Raw genomic sequence first — 7014 nt, forward strand, 5'->3', positions numbered from 1 at the left:
TGCTTCACTAAATTAGATAAAGTCAATGATTTCTCCTAAATTTTGAATAGTAGAACTCCTCTTTTCTCATATAAAGAGAGAATAAAGTAATTGATGTTGGCAAAATTGATACAAAGAGTTTGACTCCTAGTGTGTTATGAGAGCAATCCTTGAATTCACTCCCATTTTAGACATATTAGAGTAATATTGGTTTTATTATTTCTTGCTGATCTATATTAGTTCCTTTTTCTACAATATGTGATTACTTTGTCGAGTATGTCTCATCTATTGTGATGATAGTTAAAGGAATAATAATCCTTCTATTTGTATGTATATTTCCATGGGCTATGTCTTTGGTCAATTAGAGGTGTCAACGTTGAGGAGGAATGTATAGTATATATTTTGAATGCAATATGATATGTATCTAACAAATTGGGTGTTCGTTGGGGTTATGTCTATGATGTCATCTACCCATGTTAGTTAGTTCTATTACTAATTTCACCTCCTCTCTATGATGGTCTCCATTTTGTATTTCAATAGTCTTTCCCTATTCACTATCCTTTGTCTTATGTGATGATTGGGAGTCGCTTGTTTCTTCTTACCGCAGATGAATTATTATTTGTCATCTAAGATGTATTGTATTCTATGATCTACCTTTCCTTATTCGAACCCTATCTTGCTTAATATTCCTCCTCGTGTCTTCTCCAAGAGACATATTTATTAGATGCATCTCTTCATAAAATATTGATTATTTATATGAATCATAGACATATGGTTTAGCATCTATGTTAACCATCCATTCACATTAGGAAATATTGGTTGTATTATATATTATGTTATAAAAATATTATATTATATTATAATGAGATTATATATGTATTTGAATCATGAGTTTAGCTATGAAATAATAATATTGATATTTTTATTTATTTATCTATGTTATTTAAAGTATACTTTATTATTTGTCAATTTATAATAATATTGTATTACTTTAAACATTACCATTGTTATATGCTAATCATGTCTTAGTAATTTATTATTAATTAATTGGTCAAAAATATATTTTTATTTTTATTTAGTTATAATGATATAAATATTATTGTTACACTAATAATATATTATTATATTATATTATATCATATTATTACTATCTATTAATCATTTATATATTATATTTACTATTTAAATATTGTGTTATTTAATTAATTTGCCCTCTGAGATTGGAGTTATCACATGGGTCTAGTGGACCACAACAAGGAAGAGACAAAGCAAAAGTGTGATAGCTCAAGCCTCTCTAGTAGCTATAGCAGCTCCTTCCTCTCAAGGTGGTACATCAGGTGTGACATTAGCTATCACCCAAGGACCAACCCAACCATTTCGCAGAGGTGATCGACCTCCTGATAAGAATATCCCTATTGTGCAAACTTGCCATGATGGCTCCCTCCCATTGATCATATACCCATCAGATGCTAAGTAAGAAAAAGGTAAAAGAAGCCAAAGATATGGCGGTCACTCCTCCCCCTTTACCATATAACAATCTAGTTCCATCAGTAAACCATACACTCCTTTTACCAAGTATCCATCATGTACAAGTGTTAGATTTGGGATATGGTGGAAGCAGTGATAGTAAATCCATCGAATCTAACAAGGTAGCAGAGAAATCCAAGGAAATAGAAAAATCTCAAGGCTCATCACAGCTGGTTTCACAAACTCTAAAGAATCCTTTTTCTTTGACTGCTACATGCACCACTCCAGCCAAAAGGAAGATATTCAACATAGATTCTCTAGGAATGGTTTCTAAAGTAATAAGTATAGATTCATGGTTGGTGGATACCTTAGAAAGAAAAAGGAAGAGGAAGGATGAAGGCTACCCCAACAAGGATACTCTATCCCTTTCCATCTGCTCTGGATCAACATTAAGAAAAATCAAGAAGCAAAAGACTTTGTCCATCCTTGGGCAAGATCCTAAAAAAGGACATCTAACCATGGAAGTTTCCAAGTCTATCAAGGAAGGAAGATTGGATGGCATGTCTCCTAATGATTTTTCTTTATACTCCATGCATCTTGTAGAGGCTAGACATGACACCAAGGTTGGCTTATGGAAGTCTACAAATGAAGTAATTTAAGGGTAATTAGAAAGCATCAAGTTGTCAAATTTTATAATGAAGGCACAAATACAAGAATTGAATAGTTTCATCAAGCAATTGGTCACTCCATTGGCAAGCATTTATAGGATGCCTATGACTAGTCATCCACTGCTACAGATGTTCAAGCCCTCATCTCCTAGCTCCAAGAAGATAAGCATTTCAGGAAAATTGGTAGAGAGTGAAGTGAAAAAGTCAAGACTCTCCATCATAAAGTAGATCAACAACACTATACCAAGACTGGAAATAAAGGCCAACATATCATCAAATAGAGCCATCTTGGTTGTGGAGAAAATCAAGAGTGATGATTGTGTTTCCTTATTGAAAATGATCATTCACATGAAGACAAAGGAGGCTATAGAAGAAAAGATGTTGCCTAAAGGGGATAAGCCCTTAGTTGAATAGTTTCAGAGCATGTAGTTCAAGTATGAAATGATCATAGTCATAGAAGAGGGATTGAAGGAAACTGAAGCTAAAGTAAAGAAGGAGAAGGACATTGATAGAGGAGCATTCTGGGTTGCCTTGTTATCCTGCTCTTTTTTGCTTCTTTTGTAGTTGGTGTTGAGTTTAGTGCCGAGTTACTATAGCACTGTTCAGGTGTCAAGTTACTGTGGCACTCTTTAGGTGCTGAGCTCCTATCGCACTCTTCAAGTGTCGAGTTACTATGGCTCTCTTCAGGTGCCGAGCTCCTATCGCACTCTTTAGGTGCCGAGTTCCTGCCACACTCTTTAGGTGCCGAGCTCCTTTTGCACTCTTTAGGTGCTGAGTTCCTATCCCACTCTTCAGGTGTCGAGCTCCTATCGCACTCTTTAGGTGTCGAGTTCTTGTCGCACTCTTCAGGTGCCAAGTTACTATAGCACTCTTTAGGTTCCGAGTTACTGTAGCATTGCTTTAGATGCTGAATTACCAGTGTGTGCCGAGTGCCAGTATTTGGATGTGATTTCTATGAGACAACTTGCAGGAATTATTTCAATTGTGACATTTAATTTAAGATCTTTTCTTAGGATAAGCCAAAACCATTGTTGGGTCGGCCTTCCTCTTATCTAATTATTCTGGAATGATCTATAAGCCATTTTGGCAAGTATAAATAAGGAGTTTACACCTAGAGCTAAGCAAGTTATTAGAAGAAGGAAAGTTTTGGTGGGAGGCGAACTGAAAGTGCGAGTTTGCTATTGGATCTTTGTAACCAAATGTATTAAATTGGCTGTAACCCAGAAGGCCTCACAACTGGGCATGTATGAAGATATTTTGATGAATTGATAGAAGTATTTCCCTCTTCTCCTCCTTTGGTTTTTGTCCACTTGTGTTTGCTTCTATTGTGTTAACTCTTGCAAGGTGGTTTGGATAGTTGGGTGAGCCTTTGGCCCTTGTTATTCATCCCTTGCCTGCATCAGTTGGTATCAGAGCTTGAGGTGCATCCTTGTAGAGATTCGATCATGTAGAACCCTGATTTGGATTTGTTTGTAGGGTGGAAAATCTATGGATTTGACCTATAACTTGTAGAGGATTACGATCTTGCAGGAACCTAATTTGTAAAGATGGTTCGTGGTAGAGGAAATAATGTTGATAATGCTATATTGGATCAGTTGAGACAAATTGCAGCCAGACTAGATGATGTGGAGACAACCTAGAGGATAGGAGCACATCTTGATGATGTAATTGAAGATGAAGTAGTAGCACCAAACCATAATCTAGAAACTGAAGAAGACCAACATGAAGCAAGATTGTTGAGAGTACTGTCTAGAGAAAATTCAAAGCCTATTGTAGAAGTTGTTCCTTATGATGGAAAATTGGACACCAATGCTATGCTGGATTGGATCTATGATATGGAAAAGTTCTTTGAGTATGAAAACACTCTTGATAATAGAAAGGTGAAGATTGCAGTCACTAGGCTGAAAGGTCATGCATCGCTATGATGGGAACAATTGTAAACTGATAGACAAAGGAGAGGAAAGGAGAAGATCAGAACTTGGCCAAAGATGGTGAACAAGGTAAAGAAAAAATTCCTTCCTACTGATTACCAAGTTAGGTTGTTAAGAAAGATGCAAAATTTGAAACAAAAAGACATGATTGTGAAAGAGTATACTAAGGAATTCTATAGACTGGACATCAGATCTGGACATGTGGATGATGATGTTGAGAAAATTGCAAGGTACATTAATGGATTGAGATCTGGAATACAAGATGAAATAAGTTTTGTGAAGCTTGAAAGTGTAGAAGAAGCATATCAATATGCCTTGAAAGCTGAGGAGATCTTGACAAAGAAGCATGAACAAAGACAGAGAGGTAGAGGTGGTAGATTCTAAAGAGGCAGAGGTAGATCTTATGGAGAAAGTGGTAGATCTGAAAGTTCTATGCAGATAAAGGTAGATCTGAATGGAAGAATGATGACAAAGGCAAGACTGAATGGAAAAGTGGTAATTCTTATCAAGGAGTCACTAATTCTTCTCGAGGAAGAGGTAATTCTTATTCTAGAGGTGGATTTTGTGGTAATTATTTTAGATGTGGCAAAGAAGGGCATCGATCCTTTGAATGTAGATCTTCTGAAGGTGGGCAGAATAAAAGAAATGTTGTGATTCAAGAAGATAATGAAGGTTCACCAAGTGGACCTAAGGTTGGAGAAAATTTGATGGTGAGAAGAACCTTATGCAATAAGGAAGTGATGAGGAACTTGTTTTAAGGAGAAGTCTTTTCAAGACAAGATGTAAGATGGCTAGAAAATGCTGTAAAGTGATCATTGAAAGTGGAAGTTCTACAAATCTGGCATCAGAAGAGCTAGTTACAAAGTTGTAGTTGTAGAGGCTGAAACATTCCAAACATTATCATGTTTCATGGATCAAAGATGAGCGTAAGATATTGGTAAGTGAGCAATGCCTTGTGAAATTCAAAATTGGACATTATGTTGATGAAGTTTTGTGTGATATTATGCCCATGGATTGTTGTCATATTTTTTTGGGTAGACCTTGGCAATATGATAGATATGTTGTACATGATGGAAGATTGAATCAATATACCCTTTGGGTAAATGGGAAGAAACAAACATTGTTTCCTTTGATTGAAGTTCCAGATGAGGTTAATTGTACTGCTATAAAAATTAGCATGGTTAATGGGAAACAATTTGACAAAGAAGTTAAAAAGAATCAAGTTTGTTGTGCTATAATTCCAAGAAAACCAAGTTTTGTCAATGGAGACCAAGTGCCAGAAAACAATGTTAATCGAGTGCCAGTCAGTGGTGACCGAGTGACAGATGGTAGTATTGACCAAGTGCTAGGAGAAATTGTAGAGTTGCTAAATGAGTATAAAGGCATTATTGCTGAAGATATTCCTGATGATTTACCTCCAGTAAGAAGTATAATTCATTGTATGGACCTGATCCCTAGAGCTAGTTTTCCAAACAAAGCACCATATAGATTGACACCTATAGAGAATGAAGAACTTAACAGACAAGTGCATGAACTGTTGCAGAAAGGTTTAATCAGAGAAAGCTTGAGTCCATGTTTTTTACCTACTATATTAGGACCTAAAAAGAATGGAGAATGGAGAATGTGTACTAATTCTAGAGCCATTACCAAGATAACAATGAAATATAGGTTTCTTGTGCCAAGAATGGATGACATAATGGATTGTTTGAGTTGAGTTACTAACAAAGTTTCTGATGCATTGAGTAGAAGATGTTCTTTATTGACTGAAATGAAGGTTGAAATTCTTGGTTTTGATGAGATGAAAGAGTTATATGATGTTGATCCTAATTTTTCTAAGGCGTGGAGAGAGTGCAAAGCACCAAATTTGATAGATCACATACGTAAGTATGATGAGTATTTCATTCAATAAGGTATGTTATTCAAAGGCATTCAGTTGTGTATTCCTAGACGTCCTATGAGGTTGAATTTGATTAAGGAAAAGAATAGTGGTAGATTAGCTGGACATTTTGGAATTGATAAGACATTGAGTTTGTTGAAAGAGAAATATTATTGGCCACAAATGTATAAGGATGTTCAAAAATTTGTAAAGAGTTGTGGACTTTGTCAAGTTGCAATGGGAGTGAGTCAAAATACTGGTTTGTATACACCTATTACTATTCCCGAGAAACCTTGGACTTATATCAGTATGGATTTTATTCTTGGATTTCCTAAAATGGTGAGGGGGTATGATTCCATATTTGTTGTAGTGGATATATTTTCTAAGATGGCTCATTTTATACCATGTAAGAAGACATCAGATGCTGAGCATGTTGCTGAACTTTTTTTTAAAGAGATTGTGAGATTGCATGGATTACCAAGAAGCATTATTTCATATAGAGATAGTAAGTTTGTTGGTTATTTTTGGAAGACTTCGTGGAAGAAGATGGGTACTGAATTGAAGTTTAGTTCTACATTCCATCCATAGACAGATGGATAGACAAAGGTTGTGAATAGAAGCTTGGGTAATTTGCTAAGATGTTTAGTTGGGAATAAGCCAAGCAATTGGGAGATGGTATTGGCACAAGCTGAATTTTCATATAACAATTCTATGAATAGGAGTATAGGGAAGACACCTTTTGAGATTGTTACTGGAATGCATCCTAGAGGTATATCAAATTTCAGAGATGTCATTGGTGAAGAAAAGAAAAGTGCTATAGGAGAAGAATTTGTTGACTTTATGGAGTCCTTGCATAAAGAAGTGAAGTTAAGGTTGGAACAAAGTAATCAGAAGTATAAGGAGAATGCTGATCAGTCTAGAAGACACCACAATTTTCAAGTTGGTGATGAGGTGATGGTTCATCTAAAGAAAGGAAGATTCCCAGTTGGAACATATAGCAAGTTGAAGATGAAGAAATTTAGACCTTGTAAGATCCTAAAAAAGTTTGACAGTGGTAATGCTTATGAAGTTGAGTTACCTGATGACATGGATA

The sequence above is a fragment of the Cupressus sempervirens genome, chromosome 10 (assembly GCF_028749045.1).
Source record: "Cupressus sempervirens isolate cs-2001-9-10 chromosome 10, ASM2874904v1, whole genome shotgun sequence".
In the NCBI taxonomy this organism is placed as follows: domain Eukaryota; kingdom Viridiplantae; phylum Streptophyta; class Pinopsida; order Cupressales; family Cupressaceae; genus Cupressus; species Cupressus sempervirens.